At 39.5% G+C, this 24,594-nt stretch overlaps 2 pseudogenes; one reads left to right on the top strand and one right to left on the bottom strand.

Moving 5' to 3' along the window:
• Positions 1-14,323: 14,323 nt before the first annotated feature.
• On the top strand, positions 14,324-21,371 carry LOC143613250 (uncharacterized; annotated as a pseudogene).
• On the bottom strand, positions 17,777-20,186 carry LOC143613244 (protein root UVB sensitive 2, chloroplastic-like; annotated as a pseudogene).
• Positions 21,372-24,594: the final 3,223 nt, after the last annotated feature.

The raw sequence follows: 24,594 nt of genomic DNA, 5'->3' as shown, positions 1-24,594 counted from the left end.
GTAGGCGGTTGCAAGCCGATGGGTGACCCCATAGCGACGCAGCGCCTTCTCCGTCTGCGCATTGCAGAAGTGAGTTCCTCTATCACTGATCAACGCCTTCGGGACACCAAAACGAGCAAAAAGGCTCTTGAGAAAACGTAGTACAACTCGGGCATCATTAGTGGGTAAGGCCTTGGCCTCAACCCACTTCGAGACAAAATCAACCACCACGAGTATATACTTGTTCCCACGCGAAGATGAAAACGGTCCCATGAAATCAATTCCCCACACATCAAAAACCTCATAAACCTGAATAGCATTCTGGGGCATTTCATTTCGCGAAGAAATGTTGCCGACCTGCTGGCAACGATCACAACTCCTCACAAACGCGTGCACATCCTTAAAAATCGAAGGCCAATAGAATCCACAATCAAACACCTTCTTTGCCGTCAAAATCGCACCGTGGTGACCTCCTGTCGGTCCAACATGGCAATGGCTCAGAATCTGCCATCCCTCCTTAACGTCAACACACCTCCTGATCAACTTGTCAGCACCTATACGAAAAAGATACGGGTCGTCCCACAGGTAAAACTTGACATCAGCAAAGAATTTCTTCTTTTGCTGGTAAGACATCTTTGGGTAGTACCCGTCAGCAAGATAGTTCGCAAAGTCGGCGAACCATGGGAAACCCTCATCCTGAGCCGAAACAAACATAAGACTCTCTGTCGGAAAGTGGTCATTAATCCTGACCCTCGCCTCTCCTAACTCAGCTCCCTCAAGACGCGAAAGATGATCGGCCGCCACATTCTCGGCCCCCTTCTTATCACGGATTTCGATATCAAACTCTTGAAGCAACAGGATCCATCGGATAAGGCGTGGTTTAGCATCCTGTTTGCTAAAGAGATAACGAATGGCAGAATGATCCGTGTACACAATCGTCTTAGACAGAACAAGATAGGACCTGAATTTGTCGAATGCAAACACCACAGCTAAAAGCTCTTTCTCGGTGGTGGTGTAACTCTCCTGTGCACCATTCAGGGTCCGGCTAGCATAGTAAATCGGATGGAAGTGTTTATCCTTCCGCTGTCCAAGAACCGCTCCGACCGCGAAGTCGCTCACATCACACATCAACTCAAAAGGAAGCGACCAGTCGAGAGCAATCATGATCGGGGCGTTAACGAGTTTGTCTTTTAAAAGATCAAACGCCTCGATACACTGCTCAGAAAACACGAATGGGGCATCCTTCTCCAAGAGTTTGGTCATGGGTCTCGCAATCTTAGAAAAATCTTTAATGAACCGGCGATAGAACCCAGCATGACCCAGAAAACTCCGGATGGATCTCACGGAAGTGGGCGGGGGAAGATTAGAGATGGTATCGACCTTTGCTCGGTCGACCTCTATCCCCGCACTCGAAATACGATGCCCCAAAACGATGCCCTCGCGTACCATGAAGTGACATTTCTCCCAGTTAAGAACTAGGTTGGTGTCAACGCATCGGGCCAACATCCTCTCAAGGTTGGAGAGACACTGATCGAAAGAACTCCCAAACACAGAAAAATCGTCCATGAACACCTCCATGGAGTCTTCGATCATGTCATTAAATATAGCCACCATGCACCTCTGAAATGTGGCTGGAGCGTTACACAGTCCGAACGGCATACGTCGATAGGCAAATGTACCGTACGGGCAGGTGAACGTGGTTTTCTCCTGGTCATCGGGAGCAATAGGAATCTGAAAGTACCCAGAGAAACCATCTAAGAAGCAGTAGTACTGCTGACCTGCCAAACGCTCCAACATCTGATCGATGAAAGGTAGAGGAAAGTGGTCTTTCCTTGTGGCATCATTCAGTCTGCGGTAGTCGATGCAGACTCTCCAACCGGTCACAGTCCTAGTGGGAATGAGCTCGTTCCTCTCATTGGTGACGACAGTCATGCCACCCTTTTTGGGAACCACTTGGACTGGACTAACCCACGAACTATCGGAAATGGGGAAAATGATCCCCGCATCAAGGAGTTTGATGATCTCCTTCTTCACGACCTCCTACATCTTCGGATTAAGCCGCCGCTGCGGCTGAACGACAGTCCTATAATTATCCTCCATGAGGATTTTATGCGTGCAAAACGAAGGGTTGATACCCTTGATGTCGATAATCTTCCATTCAATGGCCTCCTTGTGCTCTCGAAGCACCCTCAACAATCTCTCTCTCTCGACCTCCGTCAAAGCAGATGCGACAATAACCGGTAACTTCCTCTCTTCATCCAAAAACGCGTACTCCAGATGGGCAGGTAACTCCTTAAGCTCTAAAGAAGGAGGGGGGCTCTCGACAGAAGGTCGGTCCATCGGATCGTCACGTACGATCTTAGCAGACACTTCAGACTCAGGGTGATGTGACTCGGCGTCATCTTCCGTTGACTGGTCGGTCATGGCAACCATCTCAATCTCCAGAATGTCCCTATCGAGAATCTGAGTGTTGGAGGAAGATCCTCCACAGATCTCGCTGAAAAACTCACCAACATGCTCCATGATGGTATCAATAAAGTACAGGGAGTCATCAGCAGACTTGGGGTGTTTCAGTGACTGTCGAACGTCAAAGGGACGTTCTCATCCCCAACTCTCAAAATCAACTTACCCTCGCAGACGTCGATCAACGCCTGTGCAGTGGCAAGGAATGGTCGGCCTAAAATAAGCGGTACGCTATCATCATCGTTCATGTCCAGAATGACAAAGTCCACCGGGAAGATGAACTTGTCGACACGAACCAGCATGTTCTTGACCACCCCTCGAGGGTATTTCACAGAACGATCAGCAAGCTGGATACTCATCCTGGTAGGCCTCGGTTCGCCTAGTCCCAGCTTGCGATACACAGAATACGGCATGAGATTAATGCTGGCACCGAGATCGGCCAGCGCATGAATAACCGTATCATCACTCAAGATGCAGGGAATCGTGAAACTCCCTGGATCGGCCATCTTTTCTGGTAATTTTCGCTGTAAGACAGCAGAAAAACTAGCACTCAATGGGATGGAAGCGACCTCAGCAAGCTTCTCTTTATTCGAAAGAATATCCTTGTGGAATTTCGCGTGTTTAGGCATCTGAGTCAGTGCTTCAAGGAAAGGAATGTTAAGGTGAAGCTGCTTCAAAAGATCAAGAAATTTGGAACTCTGCTCCTCATCTCTGTCTCGGCGGAGTCTTCCGGGGTATGGTACTCTCGGCTTGTAGACTCTCGGTGGCTCACTCGGTAGCTGTTGTCTCTCGGCCTGTGCTGAACTCCCTGGGGTGCTTCTCCGATGCACTTGGGCCGGTGGAGACTCCATCTGAATCTCCTCATCCACCTGCTCCTCTACAACTACTCCAGGCTCTTCGACGACTCTTCTCTGCTGAATCCCGGGCTCCTCCCGTGCCCCTGCACCGCTCCTCGTTGTCACAGCTTTAGAGAATCCCTTTGGGTTCTGCTCTGTGTTACTTGGTAGTGAACCCTGCGGCCTCTCGTTCAACCTACTCGCTATCTCTCCCATCTGCCGCTCGAGACTTTGAATCGACGCTCCCTGATTCCTCATGAACTGCTCGTGCTCTCGAAGCTTCTCCTGCGTCTCCTTGTGTCGGGAATCCTCTCGTGACATAAGCTGTGACAGCATCTGTGTTTGTTGCGCCATCATCTCCTCCAAAGTGGGCTTCTTCTCCCCACTGCTCGCTCCCTCACCGGCATCCTGAAATAGGCTCTGACGCTGCTGAAAACCGGACTGGCCGCCGCTCCTCCAGTTGGAGTTCTGATTGCCTCTCCATCCCGAATTATAAGAATTGAAAGAATTTGGATTTTGGTTTGGATTTCCTACGAAGTCTACGGCCTCCTCTTGGGAACTGACTGGGCATTGAACGGTATCATGCCCACCTCTGCAGATCTCACACAACTTACTCTTCGTCTGCATGTCCTTTACCCTCTTCGCCAACGCCTCGACCTGTGCCGTCAGTGCGGTGGTCGTGTCCACCGAATGCATGCCTCGTGAGATGGAATCGACGGTCTTGCCTCCTCTGGCGGGTGGTCTCTAGTACCCACTCATAGCTAGCCCATTGAATAAAGCGATACACTCATCGGGGTCCTTGGTTGTCAACAGATTTCCTCCCGCCGCCGTGTCGAGCATACTCTGCGTCGCGTACGTCACTCCATTATAGAAATTTTCGACGACCGCCCAATCTTGCAAGCCGTGGTTGGGGCACAACGCTAATAGATTCTTGAACCGCTCCCAGGTCTCGTAAAAACTCTCGGTGTCCTCTATCTGAAAAGAATGTATCTGGTTACGCAAACGAGCGGCCTTAGCCGGAGGATCGTATTTTTCAAGAAATTGGGTCTGCATGGCAGCCCAAGTAGCTATAGAGCCCTGTGGGAGGGACTCGAGCCACAGACTCGCTTGATCAGCGAGAGAAAATGGAAAGACGCGGAGCTTAACGGCGTCTTCGGAAACGCCCGCAAGATGGAAAGTGTCGCAGATTCGCACGATGCGGGTGAGATGAGAGTGCGGGTTCTCATGAAGCAACCCGTGAAACTGAGCAGAATGAGCAATGGTATTCAGAATATTCGACAGGATCTGCCAATTCGTCGCAACTCCAATGGCGGGTGGTGCGATGCTGGATCTCGCGCCAGCATTGGCCGGTCGGGCCCGGTCCGCAACTGTCCTCCTCGGTGGTGGAATGTCGCCCATGATCCTATCCCTATCGTCGGGGTCAACGGATGAAGAAGTGGACGAGGGTGAAACGGGACGATGTCTCTCACGAAACTCTCTCTCTGGCTCGGGAAATGCTTCCGTGTCGGGTGGTCCTAGAGATCGAGTCTGTCGCATAGAACTATAATTAGGAATAATATTATCTAAACTATTCTAACAAAGAAATAAAATAAAACAAAAAATAATTACAAGTAGCACAAAAGATAAGTCCTAACTCGGATTGCCCTCAAAACGCCTAAAACCGTGTCCCCGGCAACGGCGCCAAAAACTTGATGTGTGTTTAATAACCCTATAAAAATGACCCTCACAACTAAGCTTTAATATTAAAACAAAAATCCTAAAACCACACACAACCGGCAAGTGTACCGATCACAAGTAGTATAGACTTAGGAAGTCTGAGTATCGAACACGTGGACACGTTAGAACGCTAAAGATCACTAACCCTAGACAAGACCTACCTTAGAATAATAATTATATTGATTTTTGATTTTTAAATACTTAACTGAACTAACTAGACTGACTAACAAAACTTACCAAAAATAGAAAACTTAACGGAAAACTAACTGTGTTAACTTAGGATGGAGAAAACGTCTACCTAGGTCTGAATCAAATTGTAGGCCTATCAAGCTAATGGATTGAATGATATCTAGACACTGGTCCCTAAAGATGGCATGACTAAGGATCGCTCGGGCACACTGTTTTACCTCTCGGTCTCGCACAACAAACCCTAACTACTCAAAATCGGCTAAAACGACCAAACCGGGAAACAATTGCTAACGTGTTCTAATGAAGGATCACCTCTCGGTCTCACCAACACTCGACCCTAATGGCAATGAATACTACACAACCAAGGATAGAGGAACAATTCAACTTAAACCAAAATAGATCAACTAGTCGCTCAAACACCTAAACCTGACAAGAAACGAACTCGCTCTCGCGCAATCCTTATTCTAGCATGCAAAGGCAATGAGACAACCCTAACTTCCTATCACCTCTCGGTCTCAAGGAAGGTGTTTAACCGATGTACTTAATCCAAATAATCACGCAAAAAAACCCTACGGTTGTTCCTACCGCAAACAAACCCTAAACACAAAGTCTAGAATCAAACAATGCACCGATCAATCAATACAAAACTAATCAATCGACACACGAGGTTTATGCAATGAATCACCAAAATTTCCAGCCCTTAAACACAACCTATTTCATGTCTAAATCAAACTTTACAATAGCAATTCAAGTCTATCAATCAAACAATCCAAAAAGCTCATAAAACACTAACAAGAATCATCATTCCTAGGTAGAACTAACAAGTTTAGCCAATAATCATCTTTGGACAGCCATGAACATTAAATAAAAACATCATTAAACTCATCTTAAACATCGATTCAAACATTCAATAACCAATACTAATCAATAACAAGTCAATATCCCAAGTAATTGCAAAACTACTAATCAATTGAACAAGTAAATCAAAGTATATGAACAATGAAAAAGATGTAAGGATATGAATGAATTCCGGGCTGTTCTTGGCTGCTACAACTGATGAAAAACCTTCCCGAGGCTTGGTTCTTGTATCTTCTTCCTTCCCTAGCCGCTACACGATCAAAACCCTAGCCGAAAAAACTTTTTTCTCTTTTCTTCCTTCCTGCTCTGCTGCGATCGGAACCTGCTGCAGCCCCCTAGGGTTATTATTTTTTTTATATAATATAATATAATATGGTCTTGGGCCTCCATGATGCATACGGGTCAGGCCTTGAGTTGTTTACTTGAAAACGTATGCGTAAAATGCTCGTAGAATGCTCGAAAAGTCCCGGTTTCTTCCTTTCTTTTACCCAAAACCTACAAGATTAATAAATGTATGTAAAACCTATCTAAAACAAGTTAAAACATATAAAATATAATATAATACGTAGATAAAACGTGCGGAAAATACGTGTGTTTTACAACACATCAACATACACTTGGACGAGAATCAAATCACCCCGAACTTTCTTGACAAAGAGTGTTTGATCAACAATACCTCTTTTATACCCGTTCTTCACTAGATGATAAGCGAGAGTGGCATAACAGGCACGGGGTGCGTGGTAAAGACCATAAAGTGATTTGTCAAGACGGTAAACATGGTCAGGATGATTCGGATCCTCAAAGCCTGGAGGCTGCTTGACGTAAATTTATTATTTTTCCTTTCCATACAAGAAGGCTATCTTTACATCCATTTGATACACTTTGAAGTTCATGTACGAGGTTTAGGACAAAAAGATACGTATTGCCTCTAATCTGGCCAAGGGTGCATAAACTTCATCATAATCAAGACCCTCATGCTGCGAAAAACCTTGTACAACAAGCCGGGCTTTGTTTCTTATGATAACCCCCTTGTCATCCTTCTTATTTCAGAACACCTACTTTGTTCCGATTGGCTTCTTATTTTCTGGCTTCTCAGCCAGTTTCCAAACACTTAGCTTCTTGAACTGCAGTAGTTCTTCTTGCATGGCATCTGCCCAAGAATTCTCTTTCAATGCAACTTTGTAGTCTTTGGGTTCGACATGTGAAATAAAACATGAAAAAAGACACCTGTTAATGTTACCAGATGTGCTACGTGTTTGGATGCTGGCTGATGGATCTCCGATGATGTTCTCAGTCGGGTGTCTTCAATGAATCGGAAATTGAGGGATCGGTTCGACGTTTTCGACTGGAGTGGCCTCAAGCTCGACAGATAAGCTCTCTACGGGATGGAAAACAGCTGGCACATTAACTAGAACATTAACTAGAACATCAGCTGGAGGTTCACTAGCTTCTGGTTGATCAACCAGATGTTCTTGATCAATGGGACTATCCCATAGGTTCTCGTAAAACGGTACAAAAATGACTGGAACAGGTGTGGAGTCAGTGTTGTCAGAAGCTTCGTTTTGAGCAGATTCATTCTGAACAGTTCCTGCATTTGTCTCCTCAGCAGAACATGATTTTCTTCTTGAGAGGGAGGTGTGGGAACAGACTCAACCATACTATGTTCAGCTGAGGGATTTGCTGCTTGATCAGTCTGGTCATTCTCCACATTGTCAGCCGACATGTAAGAATCAGTGTCTGAATCAGTAGTGTCTTCGACTATTTGCATATCAGTAGTGTCTGTAGGTGACGGTATTTCATTTACCGTGGCTGGTTGATTAACCATGGGCAGAACATTTAGCACAGGTGCAGGTGTAGCTACATGAACATCTTCCAGACCTCTTAATACAACATGCATTAAGATTGACTGATCATCTTCAGTTTGGACGGGTGCAGATACAACAGGATTTGCAGGGGAAACAACCGGTGTCACATACATTTCCCGAAACTGTTTGAACAAGCCCTCATAATCAAACATCCAGTTGGGACCCGTGTGTGCATCTATGGAATTTAACTCTTGCCAGTCAATGTTGTATGATTCTATGATCACTCTTGCTCTCTTGTTATATACTCGATAAGCATTCTTGTCAGCAGTGTAGCCAACAAAGTAATATTCATCTGCCGTTTTAGCGAACTTTGACGTTGAGGTGGCATTGTTTTGGAGCAAAGTGCACGGACATCTAAATGTTCTGAAGAAGTTGACTCTTGGCTTTGTCCCATAGTAGACTTCATATGGAGCCTTGTTTCTTTTCTTGTTCAGCAACACACGGTTCTGAGTAAAGCAAGCTGCGTTTATAGCTTCACCCCAGAAGAGTAAAGGAAGCTTGGAATATGATAACATGGTTCGTCCAGCTTTGACAAGTGTTCTGTTTTGTCTCTCAGCAACCCCATTCTGTTCAGGAGTGTTAGGGGCACTAAATTGACGAAGAATCCCCTTATTGTGACAGAAATCAATCACCGCCCTGTTGTAGAATTCGGTACCATTATCGCTTCTGATACACTTGACTCGTTTATCTGTCTGATTCTCTACCAATATTATGAACCTGATTAGAAATTGAGCAGTCTCATCCTTATGACCTAAAAGAAAAGTCCAATTGAAACGAGAGAAATCGTCAGTAATAACCAGACAATATGATTTTCGTCCTATTGTAAAAGGTTGAATTGGACCAAAGAGATCCATGTGTAACAGTTGGAGAATGGTATCAATGGTATTGATGGATTTGGGTCGGTGAGGGAGTTTGTGTTGTTTGCATTTTGAACATGATAGACATTTTTCAGCACAATGAAAGGATTTAACAGGTAAACCCCTCACATGGTCACCTTTAACTAACTTGTTCAAGTTCTTAAAGTTTACATGACCCAAGCGTCGATGCCATAACGATGAGTCGTTCTGCGAGGACTTGGACAACAAACATGAAGCAGTCTTCATTGAATAATCACTTCTTATGTCTAGAATATATGCATCATTATGCCTCGGAGTACGCATCAGAATCCATTCATCCGGGACTTTAAAACCAGGTTTTAGAATTAGACACTCATTTTCATTGAAAATGGTGGAATAATGCTTATCGTAGATTTGAGACACGCCGAGGATATTATGATTTAGCTGCTCCACAAGATTAACTTCTTCAAATGTCAGGGTTCCATTGGAGACTTTTCCCTGCTTTGTTATTTCACCTCCCACATCACCAGCAAAAGAGACGTGTCAGCCATTAAATGGTCTAACATCAAACAGCAATGACTCATCTCCAGTCATGTGTCGGGTACAGCCACTGTCTAAATACCAAATACTGTTGACAGACCTTCCTGACTGACCTTACACACATGAGCAGCTAGTTAGCGGTGGGGTCCCGAGACGTAGTTGTCTCGGGAAAATTGAACAGAAAATCACCAAATTTAACTTTATGATTTTTAAAGATGTAATCCTTTGGTGAGTCAGAGTCTGAAGTACAATCCCTCGAACATGAGTTGTAATTTCTTTGGTTTTGAAAAAGTTTTCTAGATTGTCTTCGTTTTGGTTTGGACTGAATTTCCCCTTTTGAAAACCTTTGGCGGGTTCTTAGGCTTTTCAGCTTCTAAACCCTTTTCCAACCTTTTTCTTTCCTTTTGAATTAACCAAAAAGGTTTCTTTATTTTCTGATCTCTTTTTAACTTTGAATCTGTCTTACTAGAAGAGGAGTGAGTTTAATTAGTCATTTTCTTAGGTTTAGGAGCAACCTTAGGAAATGACTGACCAAACTTATTATTTAAATCTCTTTGTTGTCTGTGCCAATTCTTGCAATGTCTTGCAAGATGAGAAGGATTTCCACATACAAAACTACATTTTCTCTGGTTGGTTTTATAGACATTCTCTGCACTTGAATATGAGTATTTAACTGAGAAGTTGATGCAGGTGGGTTAACATGCCTGTAATTACTGTTTGGCCTACAATTACAATTATCAGCATAACTTGCATGAAATTTGTTAGAATTTCTAGATTGACTACGAGAGTAATAGTAGTCACTGTCAAACTGATTATAGACTTGAGGATTCTTATGACAATTTGTGTTTTGTGAAAATGACGCTTTCATTGGTGGTACATATTTATTGGAAGTACTCGGTTTCTCATTTTCAAAACATGATTTCTGATTATTGTTATCCTCATTCATATGACCAGTTGATGAGCAACTAGGCAAACTCTGTTCCTCAACCTTGTTTTCAATTGTTTCATCAAAAATTGTTTCACACTCTAAATCTGAAGTTGAACATTCACTTTCATTAGAATCAACATTACAACTTTCATTTGTCTGACTTTCACAAAATACAAGATTTGGGCCAGACACCAGACTTTCTAACATAGATTTACAGACATTATTACAAACGGGGTTGTTAATTGATTTGTTTAGTTCCACAACGGACTTAAAACGTGGTTCTAAAACTTCTTTCATCTCACAACCCATGTTAACCTTCCCATATCCACTTTCGGTTACATCACCTGCTTCACAAGATATATTGACATTAGATTTATCAGATTTTACGACTGGAGCAGAAGTTTGTGAAACTAGAGAAACAAATTTCATAGGTTTTGGTATTTTACCAACTCCGTATGACATTACTTCCTCGGGAGAAGTATTGTAACTAAAGTGGGGCAGGCATGTATAATTATCATTCAAAGGAGGTGGTACAGCTGTATAATCATACCCCAGCCCAGCCTTTAGTTTAGTACTTCTCTGAGCTCCAATAATTTCATCCAACTGACCTGATGCTGTTTCAAATCTCTCGACAGCCTTTTCATGTTTCTCAACATTTGATTTATTTACAGACACTTCTTTTCTTAAATCTTCATTTTCATTTTGTAATTTTGAAACTGTATCTTTATAATATTTAACTTCATGTTGAATTACAAAAATTTTTCGTCGGAGACTTGCAAGATCATCATGATGAGTTTTAATCTTATCAACATATATCTTATCAGCTTTTACATATCTTCATTTAATTTCTTAAGATTTGAAATTTCTTTCAAAACTTCATCATAATTTTGTCTATAATACGCAACCTTAAATGTGCAAGCTTGAGAGAATAAGTTGTGGTTTACCTCATCACAATGTGATGTGTCGGGAACTGCAGTGGAAGATGATGAGGCTTCATTCTCAATGGTAAAAGCCATGCCTGCCATGTTCAGAGGATTCTTTAATTCCTGAAACTGGTCATCCCAATCCATACCGGTCTGGACCTCTGCTTGAGAGACAAGGGCTCTTGTGTTTGAACTTGAATTGCCCTTGTGTGGATTACCACCGATTCTTGAATTGATAAACTTGGCTTTTGACCCACATGCTTTTTCCCAGCTATCTTGCTACTTTCTTCATCCGAAACCTCTGTGACTCGAATTTCATCTACTGGCTTGGGAGGGTTGGTTCACTCCCTGGCAAAATGCCCCATCTCATTGCAGTTGTAGCAACAAAGCTTCTCTTTGTCAAACCCAATCCTCTTGCTATCAGAATCCTTGAAATTGTCCTTTCCATACTTTTTCATGAAATTTGTCACTCTATGAACAGTCATTGCCATTTGATACTTGATATCCATCTTCTTGAGATCTTTCTTGTTGATATCATTCAGATCACCCGTTCAAAGGATGGAGGCAAGAGTTTTCCCTGTAGAAACTCTTCGTGGCTTGACAGAAAGGCATGAACTAAAGCATGGAGTCATTGAGAAGTGAAAGAATCCCAGCATGACTTGCACTCGGACTTGATTGAACCTTTGATGATGAATTGATCCCATGAGCTTTCAAAGCTTGCTCTACTGCTTTGTTCACAGTATCTTGGATTGAACTTGAGTTGGATGATGCTGATGAATTTCCAGAGGAAATGAATGCAGTTTTCTATGAAGGCACTGCTAATGCATACTTGGGAGTTGTCACTGGATACATGTTTTGCTGAGATTTGCTAATAAAGGAAGTATATGTTGCAGAATCAATGTTAATTCCCGCTTGATTCAGAGAACTCATATGATTGCTTATCCTCATTTGTTCATCCAACTCAAAAGATTTGATTGTTGAGATTAGGTCTGTGGTTGAGATAGCATTCAGATTCGTGGTTCTTTTGATGGTGACAGTTTTGGTGCTCCATGAGTAGGGCAATGAGTTCATTAACTTGTGATTAACTTCTGAGTTCATGATGCTAACTTCTACAGCCCTTACCCTTGCCAATAACTTCTCAAACCTTTTGATTAAGTCACCTATACTTTCACCCTGACGTTGATTGAACATATTGAATTCTTCTTTCTAGATAGCCCTTTTGCTATCTCTAATCTCTACATCCCCTTCAATCTTCTCAACCAATCCTTCCCATAAACCTTTAGCAGTAGTGTGTACCCGAAGAGTCTTAGTGATTTCATTTGACAAGCATACAGTGAGAGTGAGGAAGGCTCTCTTATCTTGTTCCACCAAAGTCTTGTCTGCCTCACTATAATCTGCAATAGGTGTTGGTTGAGGACCAGTAGGAGTGTTGGACATTGGAACATGTGGACCAACTTTAAAGCATCTCATTAGAGCAAAATCAGTCAATGAGATGAAGTTCATGAACCTCCATTTGAAATCAACAAAGTTATCTTCTAATGTCATGAGTTTAGGAGGTTTGGTAATGGTTCCCGCCTGATTCTCAAGCAACATGTAGCTTTTTAACAGTTCTGAGTCAGAAAACATGGTTGCAAACAATTGCACCAAGAAGCTTTCAAAGTTGAGATTTCACAAGAACGGAACAAACAATTCGCAAAGGATGCGAATAGAAAACAATTTCAAACAATTCGCAAGGAATGCGAAGCGAATGGTTTGAATGCGAAACAAATTAAAAATTATATTCGCTTCGTATGCGAAGCGAATTGTTTTCTAAGCAAATCAATTGATGCGAAGCGAATTCTTTGCAATGCGAATACTTTCTGGTTGCGAAGCGAATACTATTTGTGCGAAGTGAATTCTTTTTCAAGGGATGCCAATTCTCATGCGAAGCGAATCATCATGCGAAGCGAATTCTCATGCAATGCGAATTATCGTGCGATGCGAATTCTTGACTTTCTTCTAGAAGCAATCTTTCTAGGGATCTGTTTTGTACTTTACCTAATCTGTCAATCTTGTCCAACGTTAGTACAACCACCCACTAAGGTACATGCGAATGAGAATGGAAATCACAATTTTTGAGTAATTTTCAACACCCGAAAACTTCACAAACTTGAGTTTAACATCTTTTAATGTTATGATTTTCACCAAGAACACATTTAGGCCATCTTTTAGTTTCTTTTAGCCCGAATATGTTTGTTTTGATTTTGAAGATTTTCTTAAAGTTGTAGCCGTGAGATCACAAACTCAAACAACTTCTTTATGCACTTTCACAAGATCAAAACCCAAGGTTGTGATCAAAACCTCAACTAGTTGAGCCGAAGCTCTGATACCAATTGTAGGTCCTCTAGGAGTGGATCTAACAACTATCTTAGATCAACCAAACTCGGTGCTAGCGGAATATCACACCAAGTCACCTTTGGTCTCGGATCTTGTTATTTATTTTCGGCTTTTGTTGTGAGAGAGTGAGAGCAAGAGAGAGTGGGATGAGAATAGTTTTTCCAAAAGTTTATGTTCTCATAGCATGCTTCTCTATTTATAAGAAGCATGCATGAGAATGGTTTTTCATTACATGAATGCCCAATGGGCTTCTTTACATGGCCTTGGGCCCAATAACTTACATTTACAAATACAAGCCCAAAACATAACTTACAATACAAAATACTTAAGATTAACTAAACAAGGTCCAACACATATTAGGCCTATCATTAGAAGTCAGCAATATCATTTTAATTTATTTTTAAAAGAGGAAGGCCAAACACTCAAAGTAGCTTTTGACGGAACTCATGATTGATTCATGACAGCACATACAAATGAAAGGTATGGCTACTAAATGGTATCACTACTCACTAGTACAAACCATTTAGACGTGTGTTCAAATGGTATAATACTTTTTCTGGATCATTACAACATACTGTGCGTTAAAAAAACGCATGCCATATCGTGAATTCGTCTATATATACACAATTGCAAGGAGGCACATTAGTTGCAGAAAGCTAGTTTTGAAATTAAAAAACCACTAATCAAGACTCACCTAATAAATAAAGGTATAAATTTTCAGATGCAGCTGCAAGTTTTCTACATTGTGTAGGTGCGTGCTAGTTCCAGTGTTCATGTTATTAACTTTATGTTCACTGCAGCCAGCAAATTATAAATGACATCAGAGATGGATCCGTTGACAGGAAAAGAAATAGCTGGAGAGAGTCTAAGCGAGGGCGGGAGTCAGACAAGCATTGACATGGCGAATTCAATAGAAAATACCAAACGTCCATATCTATTCCATGATCACACAAATGACATTCCCCATACTCATAATAGCTCTCTTACATATGTATTTGGTAATATATCTGCTTCTAGCATATTGTATATGTTCTCCATCATAGGTATTATTAATTAATTAATAACATTATGATTTCACAATTTCTTTTGAAGAAAATAGAGAAGACTACTTAAACTTGGTTGCTCCATTATATGAGGCATCCATTATTGGCGATTGGGAAACCGCAAAGATCATCCTTGACAAACGCCGAGATTTGATAAGGGTTGGTCTCAGTAGGAATCTTGGCACCGCACTTCATGTGGCGGTGACAGCCGAAGAGACCAAGGTTACACTAAATTTTGTGAAGAATCTAGTAAATATGATGACGGTGGAGGAGTTGGAACTTCAAAACCAATATTCCAATACTGCCTTTTGGATAGCATCTTGTCTAGGACACATGAAAATGACTGTGATTATGATGGAAAAGAACCGCAGACTGCCAGACATCCGTGGTGCTGTATATTTGCCACTGACCATCGCTGCTATGGCAGGGACAAACAGTATAGTGAAGTATTTATACGAGAATTCTCTGAAGATGAGAGGTGATAATTGGACAGATAATGATAGGAACTTGACACTTATGCATTGTGTAGAGCGTGATTTCTTTGGTAAGTACTAAGTAATACTTGTGTTTCTCATTACTAGTTATTTTGCACAAGTAAAGAGATGATGGTGATCACATGATGTTTTGTCTCAAAAGAACATATCATCTTGTAGTTTCAGAATCATAAATACTGAAGGGATTGTCATATATCTTCTATAGATGTTGCGCTTCAGATTGTGGAGGATCATGCAGAACTTGCTGGTAACATGTCTATACTTGAAGTTTTGTCACGGAAGCCTGATGTGCTAAATAAAGTAGAGAAGAATAATTTATTCATGAGAATCATAGAAACATGTAAGTAAACATGTAAGAAAATTTTGTTCAGTCAGTTGATAACGTTATTTTAGGGAACATCTTATTTTGTGAAAACGTGTTTTTGGATTTCAATTGTTAAGTATTGAGAGGTGGATGCTCAAACAACAAGAATATACTAGATTTTAATTTTAAATTAGAAAAACATAATGAGACAACTTTCATTCATGGAAAATGTTCATAAATTGGCATACTAAATTTCATCCTTAAAAGTTCGTACAAAAACTTCACCAAAATTCCAGGTAGGTGTTTGCAAAAGCCAAGATGATAAATTAAGCAATTTTTAGTGCTCATGTTTTTTAAATTGATAATGTTCACTGATTTTGTTATATTTGTTAATGCCCAGTTAGTTTGTAAATTTATTTATGTGATTTTGTTATATTTGTTAATGCCCAGTTAGTTTGTAAATTTATTTTTGTTGAACGTGCCTGTTAAGTTAGATTGTTACTTATGTTGGAAACCCGGATTGGGACGGGTATAAAACTTGTTATGTTTATTGATAGACATCTATCAAATAATTGTATACACATGTTTTTGTTTGCTGAGGAGTATTTGGTTGTTCCTTATTTGGTAGTTGTTTTCAGCCCTTCGATTTTTTCATATTAAAGTACAACCTGATGCTGAAGAGGATAACGATGCACTGAAATTACTAAAAACGATTTGGGGACATGCTACCCGGACAATGTGCTTTCATGAAACTGAGGATATGCTCGATAAGCCTCCTACTTTTGCTACTAACCAAACAATAAGAACGTCTACGAGAACATTACTTGTCGCTGCAGAAATGGGCAACACCAGATTTATAGTTGAGTTGCTTCGAACCTACCCTGATCTTATGCTTTATGAAAATGAGGATGGGCTCACTTTATTTCATGTGGCTGTTATGCACCGTCATCAAGGAATCTATAACCTATTGTACGAGATAGGTGGGGGGTGCAATAACGATACATGCCTATCTGTAGACAAGTCAGATAATAATATGCTTCGTTTAGTTGGTAAGAGTTCAAAGGAGGCGGCAGCTAAGACATCTGGAGCATCTCTTAATGCAAAGAGAATTATTGTGGTTCAAGGTATAAATTTTAATGTCCCTATACTCGTTAGGTAACTATTTTCTCTATAAATTATATACCAGTTTAATTTAAGAGGACCTCAAGCACTGCGACTCATTTAGTCTTACGAGTCTAGTGTACCTCCTTATGAAGCTTGGACACATTTAGTAAATGCGCCCCAAGTTAAGCTTGAGTTTGGGCCCGTACTCGTATAAGCTCGCCTGAATTCAAACTTTTGGCGATCCAATCTTGGGTAAGTTGCGAGTTGTAGGTCCCTGAACCAGATCTAACAACAAGTTCTTGAATCAATCTCAATTATTAGCTAGCGGAAATCATTAGTAAGCAACCGAGATCTCGGATCTTGGTGGTGTTCGGATTATTAGCAAAAGAGGAAAGAAGGATGATGAGGAGAGAATTGGTGAGAGGATAAGATGAAGTATTTTCAAAAGGTTATGTGATGCATGCACATGTTTTCCTATTTATAGGAGAAATACGGCATGCATCTTTCTATTACTTTAGGCCTAATGAGCTATTGTTTACAAGGCTCGGGCCCAAATATACATTAACGAAACCATAAGCTACTAAAATACATCGTAAGCGAAACAAACAAATACAAAACATTATTGTGTAAAATGGGGCCTTACACGAGTAACACCTTGTATACGTCTTGTATATTTCATTTCAACCTTACTCTAAAAGCGCTATATGTAAAGTAGAAATTCGTGATTTTTTGCATTTCAAGTGGCTATTTAGGGTTAGGTAACCCTAAATAGCCACTTGAAATGCAAAAAAAATCAGTTACTTTTTAGGTACTTTTCGAAAAAAAAGATGGTTATTTAGGGTATAAATGTAGTGATATGTTGTGGTAGTAAATACCCATAATTAATAAGTTACTTTTTCTATTACTAACTAGGTTATTGACTCGTGTACTACACGAGTGGAAATATGAAAACTGTCAATTTAGATGTACGGATTACTGTACATAAATTTGGCAGGATGACAAAAGTGGCCATAGAAAAGTTATCAATTTAGACAGTAATCCAAAACTCCGACAACAAATGACCCATTTTAAATGTACAACATGTAAACTACTACAGCCAATTAACCTTCAACACATATAACTGAAATGACCTTTGCAGATATTTTGCACTTCAACTTGATTTTCAAAAATAAAACGAATTATGCATTTAAAAGCATACAATAATATTAAAAAGAGCATTTAGAATATATGTTTATATAATTGAACAATTAGTAAATTTGAGCAAGTGGTAAATTTTAATCTAGTATGAAGTTATGATTTTACATCAATAGAATAAAAGTCCATCAGAAGTCTAAAATATTAACATAGAAAGAATTGAAAAAACCTATAGAACTAAGATATTCTATTTCGGAAGACTTGGGGAGAAAACCTGCATGGGCAACACGAACCTGCATCAGTGAAAAATTATAAGGGCGTAAACAAACTATTCATGACATTAAGGGAAAGACAAAAGAGCCAGTACCAGTTGATCCAAAATGTGACATCTTTAGAGTGCCAAATGTAATAACTTAATACATGAAAAACTTGATTAATGACAATGTGTATGTCAACTTGAAATACATGCATATAAGTGAATATTGCGTGCGACTATGACTTTAAGAATTGTATATTGTATACAGATGAATACAGCAAACAGATTGCAATATATATTGCAATATGTGGCTTTTTATCATATTTTTAATATCAAATAAAAATATAATAAAAGCTAAATTAAAACAACAAAATAATTCATTGAAATTAGATGTAAGCCACAACTACATATTCCCCATTTTAGATTATTGAAAACAACTATTGCATTTATAATTATGACAAAAACAATACCATTTGAAAGTAAATCTTTGAAAGTAACAATTTTAGAGGTTATTTGCATCATTAAATATAGACATTGGGTGATTTTGAAACCGTATTAACATATTCCCCTATCAGTTATTTTTTATTTGACTCGTTTAACATAAAACACAACCCAAGTTGACCCCTTCATAAGTAGATGGATCAAACTTGCCACCTCTAACCCCAAACAAATAACATACACTATAAAACCTTAATAATACCATTTTTTGGCATTTGTTTACTAACCTTTAGGAACTCTTCTACAATCATTGCAGTTTTCTGTGGATTCAATGTGTTGACCGGAGCAGCTCTCATTTCTTGACTCACACTATACAGTATATACATGCATAATAGAAAGGATGGGCCCCACAACCATCTGCACAAATTCAAAACTATCAAGCGTTTAAAGAACCAAAATCCAAAAACTAATAATGTTATAAAAGGGGTCGATGGTTGACTACAAAATTGAGAAATTTGAGAACATACCTTCCCTTGCATTGACTAACATACCGTGGAGACCAACTGTATCCCGGCACCTAATCCGAGCATATTAAAAACTGTTGAAATCGCCTCCCCTTTTGCAAACAAATCATTAAGATTATCCTCTTTGTCAAATGAAGAATATATCGATAAACTTGTTGTTCGTGCAGCAACTACAGCCATTCCCTGTTGAATCACAGTTTTAAAATTAAAAAAACAAGAATAAAAAATTATCCAACCCGTTAACCAGTTTTGACCCATTTAACCCAACCCGCTCCTTTATGGTGGCTAATGTAGAGATTTATTAGTATTACCTATTTACCTTTGAAAAATTCCCGAGACCAGCCGTTTCAAGAAACAATGGTGGGCATAAAGGGGAAAAGATTTCAAGACCGGTTCCCAAGTCATATAACACACCAGCTACAATTGTATTTTAAAAAATAAAAACTTAATTAAAGTTGAATAATTCATAGCTATAAAGGATATAAAGAATAATACCAACTATATTAAATTTGAATTACTCGTAGCTACAAAGGATATAAAGAATAATACCAACCCAAAATTCTCCAACTTTTGGGCTCAGAATCCATCCGTGCCCCAAAATTGCTACATATTAGCTTTCCCACATGTTGCATTCCGTCTTTTAGTATCTGTATAAATCAACAGAATTAGTAAACATTTTATATAGCATTACACATTTGAATATTTCAGTTAGTAATTGTTACTCACCCAGATAACTGCAGTGTGCAGGGGTCGGTCTCAAGCCTGCAGCATACAACAGTGACTGCAAAGAGAGAAAATTGTCTAAAAATAAATTTTAAAAAATGGGATTATTTTGTAAGTATAGAAGAGGACCTGAGTTGATAGCGCGGATAGTGCCGCACTTGAAAAATGTTGTAATGTCCAAAATTGTGTGTATCTATGGTATCCCTTCATTGACAACGGAGTAACAAAAAACTCATAAAACCAAAAAAGATAATAAAAAATACTTCTTGAGTTCGATTTATGTAAAATTAAACTTGATGAACTTACCTATACGGAAACCTGAGGGAAAGACTGATTAACAAAGGATTCAGCCATTTTGTTGACAATTGGTCTTGAATCATCAAGCACCTTCACCTAAGAACAAAAAAGATCTCACAAGATCTAACCGTAAGCATATGTAACACAAAACGTATTGGTATTATGCGTTCGGTGTTAAGCAAAATTAGGCTTTATAAACGAACAAATCATACAAAATAACATAAAGAAACTTTAAACCAATGAAAAATAACAGTGGTTATTGCAGCATCAACGAAATTAACATACCTTGAATAATCACTTTGGACTGAGTAGATATTCGATTGATTGAGAGAGAACAGAGGTGTGCAATAGGTTTCTCATTTGTAGTTGAACGACGGCAAGATTTTGAAAGGAAATCGAATGTGATTAACGTGTTAGATTGAACCTGTTAAACGTACCTCATTGAAGAGCAACGAGCCAATGAGTATTTGGAAGAAAGGAAATCATGAATAAAATTAGGAAAGAAACTGAAACTGAAACTGAAACTGAGGTTGAGCATGTTAGAGATGGCGTTTAAGTTTTGTGATTTGTAACTGACACCCTAAATTTAAATTAAAATCCGTTTAGTTTTGTGAATATTATAATTTATTTTTGATTTATTAAATTAGAAGAAAATTATAAGATTGAAAGTTATTTATGAAAAATAGTGAATTCAACCATTAGTAAAGGGCCATGTGTTAAAAAATGATCTTGTTTTAATATAAGATATAGATTTCTTCGATCCCTCGTTTTGTTCACCTAGTTATGGGAATATTTAGTTCATGAAGCAAACAGATATCTTGAATAGAACTCTTTCAATACAACAAAAATAGAATTAACGAAAAATCGTAATGATTGTGGTTTCAATATATTTTGTTTACGCTGTAGGAAGTGGAGAAAATGATGCTACCCTATATGAGGGAAGCGAGGAACAATGATGGTCAAACACCATATGAGTTATTCTCCAAAGAAAATGAAGAACTTGTTTCCAAAGGATTGAAATGGATGAAAGACTGTATGGTCGTTGCCACCCTTATCGTCACCATTGCGTTTGCTGTTGCTTTTACGGTTTCAGGTGGCTACAACCAAGAGTATGGTATCCCTGTTTTCATTCATGATCGTACCTTCTTAGTGTTTGTTATCGCAGACGTCATTTCTTTGTTCTCTTCCTCAACCTCACTCTTAGTGTTCTTGTCTATCCTCACATCTCCTCATGATCAACGTGATTTCATGTATTCATTACCTAGAAAGTTGATAATAGGTGTCCTAACACTTTTCATCCCCGTAGCAGCAATGATGGTGAATTTTAGTGTTAGTTTCTTTGTGTTATACCACAAGAGATTGAAATGGGTACCGATCCTTATTGCTGCATTTGCTACCATACCGGTTGTTGTGTTTTCAGTGATGCAATTTCCTCTTTTGGTGGATATGTTTCGTTCTATGTATGATTCTCATTATCTGTTTAAGCCCAAGAAACGCACGCTCTACACCGCTAAACCAAGGTTACGTTCTATCAAAACATGTTGATGTGCCCTTCTATTAGTTATATACGCATGTGTTTTATTTTGTAACTTACCATGTACCGATGATCTTCATGATGTCAATGAAATCCATAATGCTCATTAAAAGTCTCTCTCTTTGTCTATAAATGACTTCTATAGCTAAATCCGGGTCCCATAGAATACAACATCAACCTCAAACCTAGAATGTTCGTATTATTCACGAGGATGATCAATTAAAACCACCTTGTACGCACTACAAACATTTTTTTAACATCTTCATTCTATTCTCTTGTGTAAAGATTGAATTTCAACAAACTTGTTTAGCTGAATAATTAGTCAAATCAAAGAAAAAAAAGAAGCTAGTCTTTCACGTGTTGTGGTAACAAAATATTTGGGAAAAAGCTTGTGGGAGAAGAAATAATGCAAGCATGATTTTAACTTAGGATCATAAGACAAAAAAAGGCAAGAAAAATGTGTTTCAAACTTCGATGAATGTTTCCGGTTAAATTTGATTTTCTGTATGGGCAATTGTAAGATTAAAAATGTGACTTGCGATATCAAAGTACGAAACCTGTTATATATTTACGGTCAAGTTAATAATTAAAGTGGGCGAGAAATCCGGACACGAGACGAGAGCTTCGACACGCGTTTAACTTCAACGGAAAAGCTTCTAGATTATGTTTTTGTTTGGCTATATATAGGACATTTGTTGTTAGCTTTATGTGTGTGTTTTGTAAGGTGAAATCACCCACCCAAGGAGAGGGTGGGATCGGTGTTCTTTAATATTATGAAATCATTTTAAACCGATTACGAGATCGTTCGTTATATATTTTATCTTTATATTATTCGCTTGGTTGTTTGATTTCACACACCAGTCTCGAGCACCTATCAAGAACAAAACCGTTCGTTGTCGGATCCGGTTTCGGGACCTACAATTGGTATCAGCGGTTTGAATCAATCGATTCAACTTTGTTCTTGATATTCAGGTTCTATTTCCGCTATTACCCGAACCGAGACGTTAATTCCGTTGAAGTTTTGAAAATAAAGTTAAAAGTTTGGAAATAAAGTTTGAAGATCTGAGAAAATAAAGGTGTTTCAAGCTCGTCTTGTTCCCAGATCTGGATTCACCGACACTTTCGGGGTGGTGGAGTTGAGGGTTGGTGGCCGGGGGGTTATGAATGGCAACCGGTGCGACTTTCCGGTGAACCACTTTTTCGGCGATGTGGTCAGCGGCGGTGATGAGACTCGGATTTCCGGCAACAGTTGGCCGGTGACCGTAAGTGGCGGTAGTGTTGGAGGATGGATGTTCGGTGCTCGTTTTTCCGGCAGATGAGAAGCAGCGGCTATTTACAGGACCGGCTGAATATGGCGCCGATAATCTGTTCCGTGGAAGCTGCCTGGTGCAAGATGGGAACATAATATGGTAGTGAGGTGTGTATGTCGAGAGTGAACCAGCGGTTAGGTCACAGGTGACCGATTTTCCGGCAGGGTGGTCAGTAGTGGATTGGAGACGGCTAAGGGTGCAAACGAGCCGAGCTGCTCGTGAACTAATTGAGATCGGCTCGTTAAAAAGCTCGATCGAGCCGAGCTTAATCGAGCCCGAGCCCGAGCTCAAGCCTAAAAGTAAGCTCGTTTAATAAACGAGCCTGAGCCCGAGCTTCACTTATCGAGCTCGAGCCGGCTCGCGAGCCTAAATGAGCTTGCCATTTATATAATTTTTTAAAATATATATTTAATAATTATTAATTAATATATATAATGTTATAAAAAAATAATTAAAAATAACTAAATAATATATATTATTTTATACATAAATTTATAATAGAAAAAAATATATAAAAATTATTATAATTATATAAAAAAGTAATTGATATATAGTAAACGAGCCGAGCTCGAGCTTGAAAATCTACTCACGAGCCGAGCTCGAGCTTTGAAAATAGAGCTCGAAACGAGCCGAGCTCGAGCTTGAGCCCTGTACAAGTTAAACGAGCCAAGCTCGAGCCTAGTCGAGCTCGGGCTCGGCTCGGCTCGTTTGCACCCCTAGAGACGGCTGCTGCATATTGATCTCATCAAAGTGTTTTATTTTCTTGTGCCCTAATTGGTGGTGAAACTATGAAAGGAACTTGGCTGTGGACACTTGGGCCCAATGTGTATGGGCTGTTGGATCTATTCAGATTTGTGCTGTTGAGTTTATTCATATTTGGGCCAGGTTACAAATCATGAACCCTATACAAGGTTGGTACTTTATTTACTTGGGCTGCAGTTTTTAATTTTTTTTTGCCTGTTCAAACAAAGAATGTCTTTGAGCCGATAAATAATTATATGTTCGGATTGATCAAACTGAAGAAAGTCAAAATTGATCGGGTTTTTCGTTATTGTTGGACCGTGTACAAAGCATATTATTTATATGTTATTTTCAAGGCGTTCGAAAATTGAATGCTGAAAACGTGGGCTACGAACATCCAAGATGCTTATTTATTAAGGTGATAATTTTTGAACAAGTTGGATTTAATAGGGAATTAAATTGTTTAAGCTCTCAACATGAAAATTTGGGATACGAGTATCTGGGATATTTATTAGGGGTGAGTTACTTAAATAATTTCATTCACGGAAATAATAAGCTTTGTCATTTGATCGTTGTCCCCGTTATTTCGTCAAGCTCTTCTGAACTTATATTGCTTAAGATCCGAGATGGATAAAGAAGCGAGAACGTCTTCATGAATGAATTAGGTGGATCATACCTTGAAGGGGTGATTGAAGAAGCTTCGATTATCTAGATGATTTGCGAAAATGCGAGACACGGTTCGACGATGTTTTGAGATCACAAGTCAAGGGGGTGATTGTAAGGCCAAAAATGTGACTTGCGATATCAAAGTACGAAACCTGTTATATATTTACGGGCAAGTTAATAATTAAAGTGGGCGAGAAATCCGGACACGAGACGAGAGCTTCGACACGCGTTTAACTTCAACGGAAAAGCTTCTAGATTATGTTTTTGTTTGGCTATATATAGGACATTTGTTGTTAGCTTTATGTGTGTTTTGTAAGGTGAAATCACCCACCCAAGGAGAGGGTGGGATCGGTGTTCTTTAATATTATGAAATCATTTTAAACCGATTACGAGATCGTTCGTTATATATTTTATCTTTATATTATTCGCTCGGTCGTTTGATTTCACACACCCGTCTCGAGCACCTATCAAGAACAAAACCGTTTGTTGTCGGATCCGGTTTCGGGACCTACAGCAA

The sequence above is a fragment of the Bidens hawaiensis genome, unplaced genomic scaffold, assembly GCF_021521415.1.
Source record: "Bidens hawaiensis isolate Kalapana, Puna unplaced genomic scaffold, B.hawaiensis_p1.1 tig00036887_1, whole genome shotgun sequence".
In the NCBI taxonomy this organism is placed as follows: domain Eukaryota; kingdom Viridiplantae; phylum Streptophyta; class Magnoliopsida; order Asterales; family Asteraceae; genus Bidens; species Bidens hawaiensis.
Note: the sequence above shows the minus strand (reverse complement) of the source record. Positions and strands in the feature narration are given on the sequence as shown.